The following is a 19,254-nucleotide window of genomic DNA, read 5'->3' as shown; positions in this document are numbered from 1 at the left end:
TCTCCCACTAGCAACTTTCCCTCGAGGGCGGCTAGCATCTTTTTCTAACCACCGATGTGGAGATTGGCCAATTAGGAGCAACGCCAGTTTCCCTTACTTTCGGAACGAAGGCTATCCTCGACGAATCTGATGATCTCGTGTCCTTAGACACACCCCATTATAGCTTTCCTCTGTGGCATCATCGGGACGGAAATTCATTTCTTCTTGCGATCTCATCGACGAAAAGAGTAACACCTTACGGCCAGTGAATATTTCGCGTCCGACTTAGATTTTGTGAACACGTTCATCTATCATCCAGTCGACCGCGGATTCGTTACTGCACCCAGGATCATTGTCATTACTTTCTCGAGTATCTAATTACGACGGTTACTTGTCCAGCTCTATGATAATCGTATTTGCACTAGTCAATGTCTTCTCTATTGCATAACGACAACGTGTAATCCAAACGAAGATTCGTTTTACGCCTCTAGCTCTAATTCTAATGTAAACCCGACATATATATTTATATAAACTTCTTTTCTTGTTTGCTAAATTTGTCCCTGCTATATTCGTTACGTACAACAAAATATCTCGTATAATTCTGGTATTACCTCCTCTATCTGAAGTATTGCGATACAAAAATTGCTTTTAAAAAATTGTTATGGGGATACGTAAAAGTACCCTTCTTGTATATTGTTGACAGTGAGTAAAATATGTATATATACATCGTACATGTATAATACGGCTTTGTATACACTGTTCCCCAGGGGCATATGGAGGTTAAAGAATTGTTACGTATGAAGTATCTTCTTCGATATAGTTATAAGCATTGTAGCGGTTTATGCCATGTATTATACTTGTGTGCATATGTGTGTAGCAGCTACGCAGTTTTCAGTGGCGATTGCAGATATAGCCTCCATTTTTTACCAAATATCTCTAACATTACTTATGCTTCAAGGAGAGAACAATCATTAAATGAACTATTTTCTGTAAAATCTTGTACAATTATTACATAGTATGGAATATATTTTGCATTTACATATTTTATCCACTTTGATAGATAATATCTATATAAAAATCAGCGTAATAGTGACAATTTTCGAAATGTAAAGTCGTTATTGTATTGTAGTAAAATTGAAATATTAGGTGGTCCGAAAAATTTGTTTCGTTTTATAAACAAATAATAGATGCACAACATCTTTCGTTTTATATTATTTTATCGAATTACGTACGATCCAGATTGTTTTATCACGATAAAAATCACAACGTTTGTGACATTAGATTTTATGTTTGTATAAAGATGCGTTGTTGTAAAAGACGTGACTGTAAAGCAAAGACACTTTTCGGACAACCGTATGTAATCGACGCAGAGACATTTGCGCAGCGTACAAGATTCGCTTAGAGTCCAGAAGTGTAGACAATGAACAAGCAGTACGAATCTGTCGTTATTAGGGACGGTATTGTTCAACAGTCTTTCATATTCGAAACGCGGGAGTGTGGACGTGCTACGGAATAGTTACCTATTTAAACGTTACAATTTTTGTGTTTAGCAAGTGTTTGTGCAATTGGTAAGATGTGCTAGTTGCTAGATAAAATATAAAATCTGGTTATTCGAAAGTTGACTTGCAATTTTCTATAAAAAGGATTTATTCAGGGTAAGTACTTTATTAAATTTTATGAATTAAAAACTTTCTGTGGATTATTTTAGTCTAATAACTTTGTTCTGTCCCTAGGATGGGTCATACGGCAACCAGAAGACTATTCCACATGTGGAAGTAAGTCGTAGAAACCAATACAGTTTTCTTATTTATTTTTCTTTTTTCTTATTTTTATTATATTTTTCGTCTCTAATGTACTACTTGCATTTATACATTTATATTAACGTAAGAGTGATGATATACATATTTATGTTTTAGCTTTAATTAAACGTATTGATTATAATTTTTTATATAAAAGTTAAGTCTTTCTTCCTATTTTATTTTCTTCCGCTAAAAAATGTTTTCATCAAAGATAATACTTATTGAGAACCAAGAATAAAGTCGGTCATTGATAATGGTTACTAATTACAGAACTTAACGTATAATTATTTCTATAATTGAATATTATGTTCTTATAAAATAATTATGTTTTTGTTGATATTCATTATTCGTCGAATCTCGTATTGTATTTATCTGATAGATAGTCATTTTTTACGAAATTTGTTTAAGAATCCTTCCCTGATACACTTCGTGATACACAAAGAAGCTTATTCCAGTAACACAATTCTTCATAAATTCTTTCCCATGCCGTTATGGTAAGTTTTTTCCCTACTTCTTTCTGATTATCTACTATTACTGTATTATTTGCTATAATGTTTGCATTTTAATCGCAAAATGCATTGCTTCATTTAAGAAACGCGATACAGTATGCTCATTCGTTATCTTTTCTATTTATTAACCAAAAATTATGAATAAGAAAATACAAAACTCAGTTCTCAGATTCTGTTGCAAATCATTACAATTAGATATGGACTTAAATCGTCTAAAACTTTCAATTTTTATATGTATTTTATATGTAGATATTTTATTACACATAGAAATTTATTATACATAGAAAACTAACCTCAATATTTAACCAATGGCGAAACAATAAGCGGTAGAATATCTCATGGGATATTAACAAAAATTGATTGGTTCGAAAGAAGACATCACATACGGTGCAAATTACTTTTTTGTAGATCCAGTAGTAGGGTCCCATTTCAACTTCATTTTTGTAAATGGAACCATATATTTTTTAATACATTCATCGATCTATCTTTGTATTCCTTATGAAAAGATTAAAAGGAACTGTTAGTTCACCAGGTATCTTAATTTGAATTCGTCGTATGAAAGCCAGGTAAGGACGCGAAACGGTACTCTTGTGTTTACGTTCTTCTTCTCTTTTGTATGTTTCAGCATAAACACAATACCGCTTCGTGTCCTATGCTTATCTATCATACGACAAATTAAACATAGGATATAATCTAAATTAACAGTTTTTCGACATAAATAGGTTAATACTTTTGTATATGATATGAAACGTTACGATATCGGTTACACTACTGTTGCTTACAAAGCACGAGTTTCGACTGATTGGTAAATAAAGAAAAAAAAAAGAATAATAGCAAGAAAGAACCGATTCGGAAGGACGAGCCTTTCGTTTACCTCCGAATCTCTGATCAAACAGGTCATAATGTAGGATGTGAGCATACTTTCCGCGGTGAACGTATGTATATATTTGAGGTGGAATGGTGTAATAGGTACTGAAGTACACTAGGTTATATTTAACCAATAACGTTTATTAAACCAGATAACAACAAATGACAATTAGCAGTTAACATCGGTTGGTACTTAACGCCGATAAATAATAGCGTCGTTCGGTCGATTTCTCGATAATAGCGTACCCGTTTTCTTTCGTCTTTCGCGTCTCGCGGCTTGTAACGTCAATTCATATCAGAGACCAAGCCACACACCACGGACAGGATGGCACCCTGATGTCTGCATATCCTTGGCGCGCACCCTCAATAGTCTTAAGTGCCCACCAGGGGCCTTGGCATTTTTATAATTAAGGTCCTTCGGACCAAGCGAGTATTTCCTGTCTTAAATTTCCCTTTACGTTTATTGTCTACCACGTGTTAGCTTAGAAAGTTGGTTTTCTCCACATCTGGTATGTTCCGTGGGCAACTTTCTCGCGAGAGCGGCTAAAACCCTTCCTGGTCCACCAACCGTCCCATTATCCAATCGGAGACGGTGTCTACTGCCCTCACTTCCTTAACCAAAATTGTCATCAACAAATCCGATAGTCCCGTGTCCTTAGACACACCCACCTCTAGTTTTCCTTAGACACAGTATCGTCAGTAAAACTTCACTTATTCTGTATCCTTAGAATAGTCAACATATCTATATCGGTCTCTACCCTTATAAGTCGCGCACTTAATGTATTGTTGTAACTAAGTCTTACATAACGTGGTTGGAGTGAATTGTGATTTATACTAATTCAGTGCGTGTTACATTGTGATTGGTGAATTCACAATAAAGGTTGATTAAAACAAAGTTAATTGTTGTGTTACGACTCAACTATATTTTATTTCCACCAACCAACCCTAAAAATTACGTGACTGGCTCGTGGTCGAATGTGCTTATTTTTCCGACCGAACTGATTCTTTTCTTCGTTGCCCATCGATATCCCCACTCGTGTGCGTTCATTATAAGTGCCGCCGTGGCTGGCGCGTGTATGCTCTTCCGAGAAATTCGGCGGAAGGAGCGTGAAGATATCGATGACAGATTGAGTACGTCGTGTTGCGTTTTGACGGCGTAGCGTAGCGCTTTGTATCACAGAGCCGTTGGAAAGTTCCGTAGTACTTGTCGCCACATATTGTTTATATATATTGTTCTGATATAGTTATTAACTATGCTTATTGTTACGTAAATTTATATTGTAGTATAAGAATGTCACCGAAAAATCCGCCTGTTTTAAACCCCTTCCTTTAATGTGTATAATTAGCTTTTTGTAGACATGAACGCACAAAAGATATATGGATGCCATTATTTCGTTTAACGAAATCATCGAATAACACAAACAATTCTTATTTACATTATTTCCCGAGATACGAAGCCGCAGTTCTGTTCTTAATGGGAACTACAACGATTGACTGAAATGAAACAGAAAGGAAATGAAAATTCAATTCATTACCTATAAAATATGTTAATTATTTTTCGACATAATTGCCATTTGCATCAATCCATAATTGGCAACCTGTGACAAGTTTCCTCATTCCGCCAGCGAAGAATTCTGCTGGATGCTTCTAGTAAACTTTTGATAAATAACTTCACTGTTCTGTTAACTTCATTTTCACACTTGAAATGAGTTTCCCATCTCTTAATTTTCCGTTTGTAATTTGTATAAAATGAAACTAAATCGTCACCGCGATGTGTGTATTATCGTCTGCTTATACTTTAACTCGCACCTCCCGCGGCCACGTCTGCACACTGCTTGAACGGACAGCACATCAAAATCAGCTTTGCGCTTAATGTTTTAAATGCCTTTGCATCGATATGATTCACGTATTTCACGCTATGTAATCTTTCTGAAAGCAAAAACATTTCAGTCACGGCGTCTACCCTTAATTTTCCTGCACGTTTTTCCTGTCACGTAAACTTGGGGGTTGGTTGATGAAACAAGATGGTTGAGTTGTAACACAACTACTGTTTTTATTTTCTAACCAACTTTATTTACTAGCACAGCACAGGTTGACAATAATTGGAGAGATGTTCACTGTTCGTGGGTTTTGTCTATTTCTCCCCAGGTGTCCTCGTCTCATTACGGAGGAAAGCTTTTTAGTTAACAATGCGGATTCGCTGTTCGCACCTTCCATTAGGAAAAATGAGGGTAACGATCCACGATGCCAATTGGTTATAGGCTACGTTAATAAACGTGGCTAGTAGGTAATATTGTTTATGGGAAAAACCAGCTTTTTCGTTAGTCAAGTATTGGGTTTTTCCCATTAGGTAACTACCTGCTTTCCCCGTAATTAGTAAGGACCTATAACAACCTAAGGATGTTTTAAGGACCACCCATAAACAGATAACACTTACAGAAATAATAAACTTAAAAAGTTTAAGTTTATGGTGGGTCCCTCGGGTAATTGAGGGTATGGTGTGAAACCTGCACACATCCGGCCTCTGATATGAATTAACGTTACACTTCCGTAGTTGACAGGACATTCATAAGCATCTGTTTCCTTCCATTTTTTATGGTCTGGAGTTCCCTTCCTTTCCTTCCAATAATACAGTGAGCGTCAGAAAGCAGATTTTACAATTGGATAGAGTATTTCATTCCTGTATTTCCCAATAAACATATCGAGTCCCAGTAATGAAGGAAAATCCCTCTTTTTCCGAGAATCATCATCACAGACAGTCGAATGCAACGGCTCATTTCCTATTGCGGTGTTTTTCTCGATTTTCGGTGTGAGAGAAAAGGATTGCCAGTTTTGAATATGACAATAGAAGCAATGTGCTACACTTTCCAAAACTAAATGCTAGAATTATATATTTTAGTTGAAATACGATCTCAAATGTTAGGAAATAACGTAGTATATTACTGACGAAAAAATCAAGCGCTACAGGAATCTCTCGAAATGAATTTCTTTGTGTTTGCTTTTACTTTTTTGGCGATATATCTATTTCAAATTCCGATTGCCGTTCGTAGGTTAGAGTACCTTCATTTGATTTCTTGATTCTCTTGACATTTGGTATCAGTTACTGATATTTTCATCGGTTGAATGGGCGAACAGCAGGCTATTCTTCCATTTGCACGATGGTTTCCTCTTGGTTGAATTGACTTTTGTGTTCTGGATCTTGAACTGAGATTCAGCACCTGTTGTCCTGAGAGCGTGTGTTTTGCTGCTCCTTTTGGTTGTTTGTGCCTGAGTCACATATGAATTTCCACGTTGATCGTTTTACCAATTCGACTCGGCACTCGGTCTGTATCTTATACATATTACCTATTTTTTTCACAAGGAGGGGAAAATGCTATTACGCATACCCAGTGACCCGTGTCACGCGGTTGTAGAAAATGATTAGTAGTGTGTTTTAAGTGACGAGATATCTTGATATTGAAAACCGTTAAATATATTTTAAAATAATAGATACAGAGAATGTTCGCTAAGACGCTCGATACTATCTGATTCGCTAAGACTATGTATCGATCGTTATTAAGATCGCTCGAGAGTGAGGCTGAAAAACTGGCCACGTTACGATCACGTTCGTTTATTTTGTAGAGGACAGGTATATAGGATGTTTAACCGTGAGATTTATTGGAGGTTGTCGTTTGTTGTCGTAACCGTCGAATATATTTAAAAATAATAAATTAATATACAGCCTATAATTGCTGAATCGTTAGTACAGAGTATAAATCGCAAAATAAAATCGCGGATAAATACTCGATAAATGCTCGTCGATAACACGTAGATAGCACGTCGGAATAGAAAGATACACAACTCTTTTCGGTTGCGTCGGTTTATTTATACTGGTTCGGAGGGAAGTCGGAAGATTCAAATTCGTCTTTGTTCCACGGTTATGCGTAGCGGCGACATTGTTTTGCCCAGAGTCTATTTGTTCTTACATTACTGGTGTTCTAACGATGTTGATACTCCGAGGCAAAACAACAACATGATTTGAATTGTCCTCTACGCATGTGCCGCTACATATTTATATACAATTGAGTATCTGAACTTGAAGCTTTGTGGAAATATGACTTTTCTTAATTTTGAAAAGTGTGCAAAAATCAAGTCTCAAATGTTTATTAGTTCTCGCAAAAGTTATCTAGCAAATAAAACGGCGTTTTATTTGATCCTGATTTCTACAATTTTTGCACCTTGCACGGCAACTGATAGCACTATCCAACACTACTCCTAGGTACTTCACAACACGGCTAATCTCTCCCCCCATCCCCCACGTCAACGTTAAAAATCTTCCTATCCTCTTCCTTGTTAAGAGGATAACCACCGTCTTCTCCTTGGCCAGGTGCAATCCAGCCTCGCAGCACCACCTGGTGACCAAGGCTATAACCGCCTCTATTCTTCTCATTGATGCCCTGGGACCCTCTGACCTTGAGTAGGACCGCCAGATCGTCGGTGAACGCTACTGCTTCGGTATCCTTTTCCCTGTCCAGCGCCTCCAGCACCCGGTCATACACGAGATTCCACACTAACGGTCCTAAGACCGACCCCTGCGGAACCCCCGCGTAGACGTTCCTCCTTACGACACCGTCACGACAGTGTACCAGCCACTGTATTCTGCTGTATGTGTATTCTCCTCTCAGCCAGATAGTCTGCTAACAACTCCTGTAGCCGTCCCGGTAGCAGTCTCCTTCGAACCTCCTCCATTATCCTCTCGCACCTTAGAATGTTTAAGGCGTTCTTCACATCAAGGGCGACCAGGACACACACAGAAGGAAGGGTCCTTCTGCACTCTTCAGCAACTGCGACCGTCCTATCCAGGCTCCTCTCTATGAGCATTTTCAGCTTGTGCTCCCACACCTTGCTCAACGCCGGCAGTATGCTAATCGGCCTATTCACCGATGACGTCGCAGGATCTTTACCAGGCTTGGGTATTAGTTAAGGAAATTCGAGGATTTGGAAATACAAATAATTGACTATATTTCACACACAACAGCTATACATCTATATTACACTCTGAAGAACGTCTTGCACGCACGCTTGTCGCCAACCGACTATCCAGAATCTTCTAACGGCAGTCTTTTGTCTCAACTAAGACCTGGACGCCCTCTGACCCTTACACACACACTCACATGTACAGTGTAAATGTATCACTTCCCTAACAGTACCACCCTAGCCTCTTTCCATACCGCCGGTATTTTTCCATGGGTATTTATTCCGTTGAGCACTATCAGGAGCACGCTAGGTCTTTGCTCCGACAATAACCCCACTACAGTGCCAGGAATCTCATCCACCTCAGCCGCCTTCCTGGGATCGCATTTCCCAACGGCCATCCTCATGTCTACTTCCTCGATGCTCAACCCTCCCTCTTCGCCAGGTAGGATCGATGACTCTTCCTGTGTAGCCGGTAGTTCCTGCCTGGTGACAAAGACGGCATCCAGGATTCCCTCCACTCTATCTCTTCCAAGGGGCTCCATTGGCGCCGACCGCATCATCTTCTTCCTCACTACACGATACGGCCTGCCCCATGGATTCTGATCTAAGGTGGCGCAGAACCTCTTCCAACTCTCCTCCTTGCTACGCCCTTTTCAGTCGCCTCCTAACACCCTTGAATTCGGCCACTAGGACCTCGGCATCATCCTTGCGGACCGCCACCGCTCGCGGGGCTCTCCTTCTAGCGAGCTCATCGCTCCACCAATAGTTGGCGCTCCTCTTCGCACTCGCCTGGTATCTTCTCTTCGAGTCCACGGCACACGTATGCTCCAGACTCTTCTGCAGTCGTTCGCCGCATACCGTCTCGTCAAATTTAAAACCATTTTCGTCATAGACTCCGTCAAATTGGTTTAAAAACCCCTCTACATCCATCTCTTTCGTCAAGTATTTAAAAGCGCCAACCTCCTCCCGCTTAATATTATTCCTCAACTCATGCTCAACATAAAAGTGGTCAGAGGCTGAGTACCAATCTAGGACCCTACTCCCCCTCCAACTCAGCCTCATTCGTCTATTAACACTAAGTATATCCGGGAAACTAGTCTCTCCATTTCTCAGGAAGGAGTAATTTCCCGTCGTCCTAATAGGTATAAGCTCGTTCCTCGTTATAGCGTCCAGCAGTCATGTTCCCCTACGTTCCGTCTTAGAGCCCCCACCGCATTAAAGTCATCAGCAACCATAATCGCCGGTGCTCTTCCTCCCCTCCTTTATGACCCCTTTTAGTTCCTTCAAATAATCGTTAAACTGATTCTTACTCTTATTAGGGGAACAATACCCACTGACGCAAAACACGTCACAAACCCTGACCCCTACAATCCCTACATTTCTTATCAGGGTCTGGCTCGCCGCATGTTTTCCATTAAACAGGGTGACCCATATCGATGCATCCCCACCCTCGTCCTATGCCCTATGTTTCAAACACATGGCATATCTCGGCTCTTTATCACAATCTTTCATCATATGCTCAGCGCTGCCGCACCTCCTACACAACTCCCTGCCATGACATACAACAGTACACTTTGCCGCCACATGCCCCAACATGTGGCACCTATAACACCGCCGAACATTTGCTAACTGCTTTGCAGAAGCTATCGTTAGCCCAGTCACTCCTCCTCTCTCTCCTCCCTCTTTCCTCTCCCTCTCCTCTCTCCTCCTTTCTCTCTCTCGGCACTAGGCACTCCACTCGCCGGGAGGACCACCACCACCTCTTGCGTGCCCCATGGGGCCGCTTTTATACATTTGACTTCTATATCGCATTTTCCTCAATTCCCCACTGCGACCAGCTCTTCCCTGCTGGTGAGGGGATCAATGTTCCTTATTTGTAGGGTCGCCCTGTTCGCCAGAGCGGCCACCTTCGTATTATCATTCAAGGCGGCTCTCAATGTGGCCGCCCCCTCGCTAACCACCACCGTCCTGTCGAATTCAATGAGGATGTGGCCCGCTCTCGTCCTACGGACCCTCGTGGCTCCCTCCAATGAACTCCTCACCTCCATTATCCTCTTATAAACATGAAGCCATTCGCAACCTTCCCTTCCTCCACCTTAATTAGAATGGCTTCCTTCCTCTTCCTGTTTCTTGGTACGTCTCTCTCTTCGGCACCAACCTGCCATTTATTTCCCGGACGCACCATCGGGATAGCTTGCTCTAAGGGAGCTTTCCTCTTCCTCTTCCTTTTTTCTACCCTTATTCACCCTTCGGAATCCTTGCTGAAGTCACCCCTTATCGCTCTGTTCTCCCTCCCACACGCATCGGCGTATGTGACCTCTCCTCTTCGGGGCCTCTTATACTCCTCATCTCTCATAATTTCAGCCGGCTATACTATCTTTCTTTTTGGGTATCCGCCCCTAGCTATCGTCTCTTCTCTCTTCATGTCCTCTTTTTAACCTCGACAGGCTCTCTCCTTCTCCTTCTTCTATCCTTGTGCTACCCACACTGCTCCAAGGAAGACAGGATGCCTTTTATCTGATTGCCTATCTCCCTTATCCTCTCGTCCTTATCTTTGTCCAACTTTGAGTTCTTCACAACCACGTTAAACATTTGGACCACTCCAGCTAAGGCTTGTGTGAGCCCTTTCAACTCAGCCCTGGAAATCAAAACATCCTCGTCATCTACATCGCTCGTCTGCGTATCGTCTCTCGCGCTATCTTCGGCTTCGCTAGCCATAGCCGATCTCGCAGATTTCGCGCTGACGTTCCTCTCCACCGCCCTCCTGGCCATCATTCTAGCGTTGGCCAATCCTTCCCCTGTTACCGGCGTACTGTGGTCGCTCCCTCTAATTCCAAAGGAACCCTCCGATTCCTCAACCACTCCTACCTCCGTCCTTTCACTAATCGTAGGGCTCCTCCGAAGCCTTCTTCTCGGTTTAGAGGGGCAGAAATCCTCGCTGTCCTCCACCCCTCACAGATAAGTATAATTTACAAGTAAGTATAATAAATAAGTGAATATTACTTGATTTCGATAACTAATTGAATCTAGCGTTTAGGTCTAGTGGGTAGTGCCTCTTCAGCCTGCGAATCTGGTCCGTCGTATCAAGTAGTCCAGTGATTAGGGGGTTTCGGTGTTTGTTGACTCTTTTGCTATATCTGTCGCTATATTTTGCTATTTCCTCTTTGACTGTGGGTATCTTGAGGTCGCGATGTATTGTTTCGTTGGTAACATACCAAGGTGCATCTATTAAGGATCTTAGCGTTTTCGATTGGAAGCATTGAAGTATTTCAATGTTGGAGTTACTTGCTGTTCCCCATAGTTGGATTCCGTAGGTCCAGACAGATTTTATTACGGTCTTGTAGAGGGTAATTTTATTCTGTATGTTTGGTTTGGAGCGTCGGCCCGTGAGCCAATAGAATTTCTTTAGTCTGTCCTTTAGTTGCTTCGTTTTATCTGAGATGTGTTTTTTCCAAGTTAGTCTCCTGTCCAGGGACATGCCCAGGTATCTGATTGAGTCCTTGCTAGGAATTATTGTGTGGTGGTTTTCAAGTCCTCTAGGAGTGGAAGGAGTCGATTCGTGAGCATCTTCTCGAATAGTTTAGACAAGGTAGGTGTTACGTCGCGTAACACTCTACCTAGACCAGACCACACACGGCGGGCAAGATGGCAACCAGATGTCTTCGAATACTTACTGCGTACCCTCAATATCCTCAAGTACCCTCCATAAATCTCCGGAATTTCCTAGTCGAGGTTCTTCAAACCGAACAATTTCTGTTGCAATAATTAACTTTCTTTTTATTTCCCTTATTTTGGGGCTTTTCCATTTTATTACTTTCATCATCTTGTCATTCACTTTCTCTATTGCTCCATATAGAGTTTTGTAAATAAATTCATTCAGCTTAATAATAATGGCTTCTCTATTTCCTTTATTATTTGCCCAAATTTCTGTTAACCGAGCGTTATCCTCCTTTAACGGCCGGGGTACATCGGTTAGTTTCTCCATTTTTTAGTTGGAGTCTCCATTGACGGGTGAACTCCTCATTAAATATTTCACCGCTAATATCAGGCTCTTCGCACGTCCGCGCATTGTCTGATTTAATGGGATCACACCCTCCCTCTGTCACCTCGGCAACCTCCTGAGGGCTCATAACCTCACTGGCTATATTTAAATTCTTTCTCTTGTACTTTATTTGTTCTACTGTCTTCTACTAAGGGTTTTACTTATCGCAACATTAGGATATTCGGTGTCCTTATAGACTTCATCCAGCTCCTTCAGGAGAGTTACCTCTTCTACAGTCCATTTTTTCGTGTTTGGGAGGTCCGTTCCCCTTCTTTTTTCGTTTCTTTCGGCAGGGCGCGCATGCCGTTCATGGGTGGATAATCTTCTCTGATTCCCGAAGCTTATGGGGCAAGATTCGCATTTATACGCTCCTTCCTTTCTCTGACTAGTGCCACTACGCTTTGAAATGTGGCACTTTGCCCAATGGAGCTTCAAGAAATTCCTTTTGTTTGTACATTTTTTGTACATAATTTTTACACTAACGATCGCCAGTTATATGTATAGGAAAAAATTGTCCACAAAGTTGAGCCTCGCAACATATTTCAATATCATCTAAATCGTAGAGAAATTAGCTTTCAGACATGTTGCCCAAAATGCTAAACCACTAGTGTCGTTACACTTCTATATCGATACAAATAACAAATAACTGACAAATACCATCTCTTTCTCGAGGATCCATCACACTGCATATAAGCAAGTATAGGTGTTCTTAGTAGCATATAAAAATGCATTATAATTGCAATCGTAAATTATTTATCGTGGTTTATACATGTTCGCGATTTTATGGAAATATTAATCCTGAAGAGGAAAATAGATGATGCATACTGTATTTTGAATTCATTTTAAAAAATTATATAAGTAATGACCTGGATCAGATAAATCTCCATCAAAGTTGATCGACGATTAAGATGCTTTGGCTCTACGATTCTTCGCTAATTCTAACATGAACAGATCAACTGAGAGTCCGTGGCACTCTCACCGCGTCCTACAGATTATATAAAATTATGTAAAATATTTGTATTGCTTTCTAAAATAACTCAAGCGATACAGTCCCATGCAATGCCTCGGACATTTCCGTTTGAAACGCCTAAGCTGGACCATCTGGCTCGTTGTGACATTAAACCAAATCGGATAGGCATAAGTCGGGATAGGATTATTGCCAGTAATTTGTGCAACACAAGATTACATTTCACGCAGAGATGCTTTGAGGAGAACGAACCATTATTCGCTATAAAAGTCTTTTCTGATTTATTTCACATTTGCGTTTTAATGTGCTGTGTAATTTGTAATTTGCAATACAGATATATACCGAGATATTTGACCATTTTCTTATGCGGAACGGATAGGGGCTATTGTCGGTGATAAGAAATTAGCGAGAATGTCGCGTCATATCACGGTTGAAATTAAAATGTCTAGATATGCACACACCGAAAGGGATAGACTCGCACTTGCTAGTATTTATACGGAACTTTCAGTTACCACAGTAAACCATAATTCGATCGAAAACTTTCTGTGGCTTGGAATTAATTTTTGGCGTATACACTGCCGCCGTGTAAATCAGGTGGTCATCTCCAAATACCAACGCGCATAGGTTAAGGTTGCTATTGAGATGGAAGAGGCTCAAAACATGATTAAAATACAAATTAAATAGGGTGGAAGTGTTGAACGTTCCCAGTTGCAGCCGGTCATCCACCCCGAAGACGACATTATAGCTTGCGTCATCCAATGAAACACCTTCCGGAGATTATGTACCAAATCACCTGAACTAGATGTTTACGGAAACCGTATCGTATCAGCTTTTACACCAAACCGCTCGACCGAAACATGTCAAAAGCCCTTTCTATGTCTATGAGGAGAGTTTTCCTACCAGCAGACGTCTGACACAAATTTTATCGTTGCGTGGACCTTACTGTGTTTGATCCGGAAGCCAAATTGCTGGCTGGGAAGAATGGAAGTCTCTTTACAATGAAACAGTATGAGTCTCTGTGCCACTCTCTCAAAGACCTTACTAATAGATACTCTGCAAACAGCAAACTCATTGATCTGTAGCTGGCTGGATTTGGTTTGTTGTTAGCCTTTGCTAGCAAGAAAACCACTTTCCGTATCTTCCATATCTTAGGAAAATATGCTGGTTCAAGAGTTCATTGAAGATCAAAGAGAAAAGGAATGTGTATCTTTGCGGAAGCTATATAGCTGTGAAGATATCGAAGCCAGATAAGCTTTTCCCATTTAGAAACATATATTGGATCGTTAATGAATCTACTACCCACGTGAAATAATTTCCTGTGAGATGAGAGCCGGAGCGTTTACTAGCCCTGTTTCCTCGGGTGAAGGTATAGACCTTGTTCCAGCGGCTCCGACTCAACGAAGATCTGAATTTTCAAGGTTATGAAATTTGGGAACCTGAGAAGATCATCACACACATTTCGGCGCACACATTCAAAATTTATGCCCAGTAGTCTTGTGGGATTCACGAAGCTTGCCGTGCGATAGAAAGAAGGCCGGACAAAGAATGCTTGGCTGCATACAAATAACAAGTGCTATTGTAACGAGTGATAAAAGTTTTGTTGGAATACAACGATATTAGTCGCATACAGATGAGGTGATTGATCGAACGGATTCTTCCCTTCGTTGCCCAACGATATCCCCACTAGCGTGCGTTCGTGAGATGTACCGCGGCGGCTAGCTCTTTCGAGAATTCGGCGGAAGAAGCGTAAGGATATGGATGGAACAATGGGAACGTCAAGAAGCTACTAGATGGTTCCGTGACACATGTGACGCCACACAGCCATCTACACAGGTCACACTCATTACTGCATAGAGAGTGGGGTTCAAAACCTTTTCAAGGGCCATGGGTCACTAAGTCAGTCAGTCTGAGAATAACTAGCCAACTGTCTACATTCCACAACACTCACTTATATTTCCTGTAATAATTGTTTAATAAATATCATATAATATTATTTCAACACAAACATTGTGTCTTCCACAGATTATTAATCTTAATTCTCAGATTAAATTCTAACAAGTTTAACACGTTTAAAGTGATGAAATAGCACGCGAGCACAATGGAAATTAAAGATCTGTATAAAGAACAGTTTATAATGTGAAAGGAAATCACGGCACACAATTGTGAATAATAGAAGCACGTGTTGCGTACACGTTTATTCCTAGTGTCCCACCGCGTTACTAGTAAGTTCTGGGGAGCCGGCAGCAGCGGAGACGTCACGTTCTCGACTTGTTTGTCGACTTGCTTGGTACCAGTAACGACGCATCTTCTGTTCTGTCGCACTAAGCCAGGAGGATGTTCAACTGTAGAAGACGGTGAGAATCGTCTGAAGAAAATTTGAGGACAAAGATCACGAGGTTAGCCCTGTTGCCTGGCACTCGTTTAACTTGCGGAAACATGCCTTTGGAATCTTTAATTCTTTGGATCCAGAGAACTCGTGAATCTATCAGGGGCCTTCCTGACACGACATTTTATGGCTCTGTAGCACTTACGTATTCGATGGGATAGAGTAACATAGTGTGCCGAAGCGCATCTTCAGCCGATTTAAGATGCGAGAGATAGTGTGTTTGTCATGTAACATACCTCAGAAGCGGGAATAAAGATATCTCTCAACGCAATTGAAATCCCATGTGGGAGCTGAAATGGAAGCTTCTAGGGCCGAAAGAATATTATTATTTATGTTCTGGAGGACGATCTCTACTTCGTGACTGTTCTCTCAGTGTTCTTATCCTCGTGGACAGAGATATCAAATTCTGACAGCTCGGTACAGAAAAATATCCAGCTTTTTCGAGAGTACCAAATCCAAGAACGACTGCGCCTTAACAAATCAAATGCCATCAAAATCAGTGTCACTGAATTGGAGGATCAGATCCATCTGTTACTAGTTAAATCAGTGTCACAGGTTCTCTTATCTGTTATTATTTAACGTGCTGCACCAGGGAACGTGTCTCGCGTTATAACCACCACCGGGCATAAAAAAATTGTATCGCACAGATAGAGTTTTTCGAAAAGCGCGTTTCATTCTTCGGCAAAAACGTTATGACAAGACACAAGCTTAGGAGCCTGCAACGAAAATAGAATACATGAAAAGCCGCGTTTTTTGCTAGGTTTATCGTGACAACTGAAAGATCCATTTTACCCTTGTCTGCACGTGTTTAGTGATTATCGCTTCAAAGTTAAATGCCATGCTAATCGAAATGAATTAAATGATAAAGCCGTCCGGCTCCCGAACTTCGATTTCAAGTGGTCACACTCTTTCGAAACGAGGACCATTGAACAGGACCTTATGCCTCTCCGTGAGATTCGTCTTTGCCAGCAAGACCACTTCAAACGAGAAAGCTTGCAGGGGCTGCAGCAGTAGTAACCTACGATTATTAGAAACAAGCGGATTGGTAATGAATTTCGCAATTTCGAAGTTTTTTCGAAGCCCAAAGTCACTTGTGGTAAATCTGTCAGAGTTTATTCGTGCCATCTTAGCGATAATGCGTTCATCTCCGTCAAATGAACATGGAACAATTCCTTGAAGAGGTCTATGCTGTCCATCAGGTTCACGATGTTGTCCATACTCATCGTGCGCTCTACTGAGTCAAGGGATTACTTTGATCAGGAGTATTGTTCGTAAAGGCGTGAAAATATGTAAAGCTATTTGGCGGGCTTACAAAGTTGTTGAAGGATTTTATTTTACTCTTCTTCCGCTTCTTTGTCATTTCAACACGCTTCTTGATTTCTAAATGAATTGAGCATCTCCTGTATAGGGCCTGACTTCCTGTTCTTCGTTTGCTGGCTAACAACTGTATGTCTGTTTATCGGGCATGAGTTCGGAGCGTGATCGCGCAACACACTTCACACACCGTATGCTATTCTTTTACTGTTGCAGTTCGCTGCAACGTAATCGATACTTCGAGTTCTTGCATTGTAGTCTGTAGGATTTCTTGTATATATCTCATGTCACTATCTTGCCGAGCATATAGTGCCTCTGGAACAGACTCATTATTACACTTCCAAGTGATAGTTTCATGATAAACGTGTCGAGTTTTTTTATTGTTTTGTTGAAAATGGTTAGTTTCGAATCTGTTCACTTTAACAACTTTGACCTAAATCATGCTAGAACTAGTTCTTCGAAGACGTTTTGCAGGAAGTGATCCTCACACATACTTTTTACAATCCCATTTATATGGTTCTCCTGTGGTATGAATGTAAAAAACTGCACTCTTTCAGTTTTCAACGTGTTGCTCGTGCTTTTGAATCAATTAATGGGCCTACGCTCCCATTATTCCTCTTATTCGTCGGTATAGCAACGGCGGAATCTGCAACTTTATCTCCCTTGTTTGGTGTCTGGGGAACTTAAATGTATTATTTTTCCCCGTATCCGAAATCTGTTTGATAATTCAAACTCTTGAGAGACTGATATATGGGCCAGAATTGAGCAATAAAAATAAATTTGAAATACACTTTTTGTCAGAAGTTGTGAAACATTGTGATCGCTTGCAGATTACTGTGCATTTTTTATTTTCTGAGATACATTGGACAAAATTAAAAATAGTGTAAGAAGATAACAGTGTATGTATGAAATCGCAATCATATACGTTTTTCCGGTTAGACTCGTGTAAGATTAATACTGAATCGGGAAATTTTGCGACAAAAGTTAAGAAACATATATTGTTCGCATCATATAATTACTTGTAACGAAAAGTTTCAACAAAAAAATAATTTAATAAAATTTTGGATAACTCTTATATCCCTTGGATTCGTGCACGCAACGCAGTCAATATTTCACACCACACTTTGTAATTTTTTGCATTAAGATTGAATTCCCAACTGACATCTAACGTTAATCACAGAAGTGTACTATTGAGTTCAATTACTTATAGATCACTTAATTAATACTTACAGTATTACAGTATTAAATCTTCCCGTGAAACAAGAAACTATATTTCATGTCGTGTAATTGTTTTTTCAAACTATCTGCTTCGTTGGAGCAAACTCGCGTGAGAATGGGATCACGGGTGCCAGTATTATTTAAATTATCCAACACATTATGCAACGTTTCAAAGAAGGTAGCATTGTGTTGAACCACAGTTGTCTGTATGCATCCTGTCAATGAAGCGGTAAAGTAATATGACCATCCCTTACTAAGGACATCGAGATCAAGTTTACATTTCATTTTATCGAAAGAATCTGACCATATGTGTTTTTCTGGTAATTTATAAATTGCTGTATTTATTTTTTTCTAAATTCTACAGTCGGACTAACTCGGACCAAGAAAATAAGGATCCATTAGTTGGAAAATCAATTTTAAATAAATTATTCCGGATACTCTTGAACAGATATAAAAGATTGAGAAGAAAATAAACGTTCTGGCCATTTGTTATAAAAGGTTTTTGAATAGACAAAATTAGGTAAAAATAATTTCGCTATCTTTTCGATTTTCAAGATATGCGTTTTACAGATATCATGATTATAATTATATTGACCATAGACTTTCTTATAATGCCTATCGTTGCATTATGGCTGATACTTCAGTTCATAAGTCATAAGCTCAGTCTTTTTCTTAATTCCTTAAAAAATTGTGCGACTATTAATACATATCTATAATATATGTGTCGGAGATGAAAGGACATCGGAGCCTTCCCTTTGGAACTTCGGGAAAATCCCTCAACACCGTAATCTAGATTTTATCATTAAACAATTGTCGTCATTCGACCCGATTGTATTTGTTCGAGATTTGTGATAATAAGTTTGAGCTCGAGGCGACAACCAGTTGCTGAACGTAGCCGCAGTCACGGGATGAACGCTTTGTCTAACAAAGGTATGGAGTAATTCTATAGCTCTCCTTATAAGAAATATTTGTAGCGGCATGCGACAGTAAACATTCCAACGGTTTCTGTCCCGTGGCTCGCCACACGCAGATCCTATTCTTTGGGTGTGATGGTTACCAGATGCCGACGCGTCTCCGCAGTACGTAATGGGCTAGCCCGAGGGCCGTTATAAACACTAAGATCTTCAAGCAGACAAACAGTCTTTGTCCTAACTACGGTAAGATAGGAGAGACCTATTTTTCAACGAACGACGTCACCCACTAGCAACTTTCCCTCG

At 40.4% G+C, this 19,254-nt stretch overlaps 1 long non-coding RNA gene across 1 annotated transcript; it reads left to right on the top strand.

Annotated features, from left to right (window-relative positions):
• The first annotated feature begins 1,406 nt into the window (after positions 1 to 1,406).
• LOC117239989 lies at positions 1,407 to 2,347 on the top strand. Its single transcript, XR_004494602.1, has 3 exons — positions 1,407 to 1,547; positions 1,713 to 1,754; positions 2,187 to 2,347. It is a non-coding gene; the product is annotated as an uncharacterized LOC117239989 (long non-coding RNA).
• Positions 2,348 to 19,254: the final 16,907 nt, after the last annotated feature.

Source organism: Bombus vosnesenskii, unplaced genomic scaffold, assembly GCF_011952255.1.
Source record: "Bombus vosnesenskii isolate JDL3184/JDL3185 unplaced genomic scaffold, Bvos_JDL3184-5_v1.1 scf7180000014527, whole genome shotgun sequence".
NCBI lineage: Eukaryota > Metazoa > Arthropoda > Insecta > Hymenoptera > Apidae > Bombus > Bombus vosnesenskii.
This window is presented reverse-complemented; position numbering and strand designations above follow the sequence as displayed.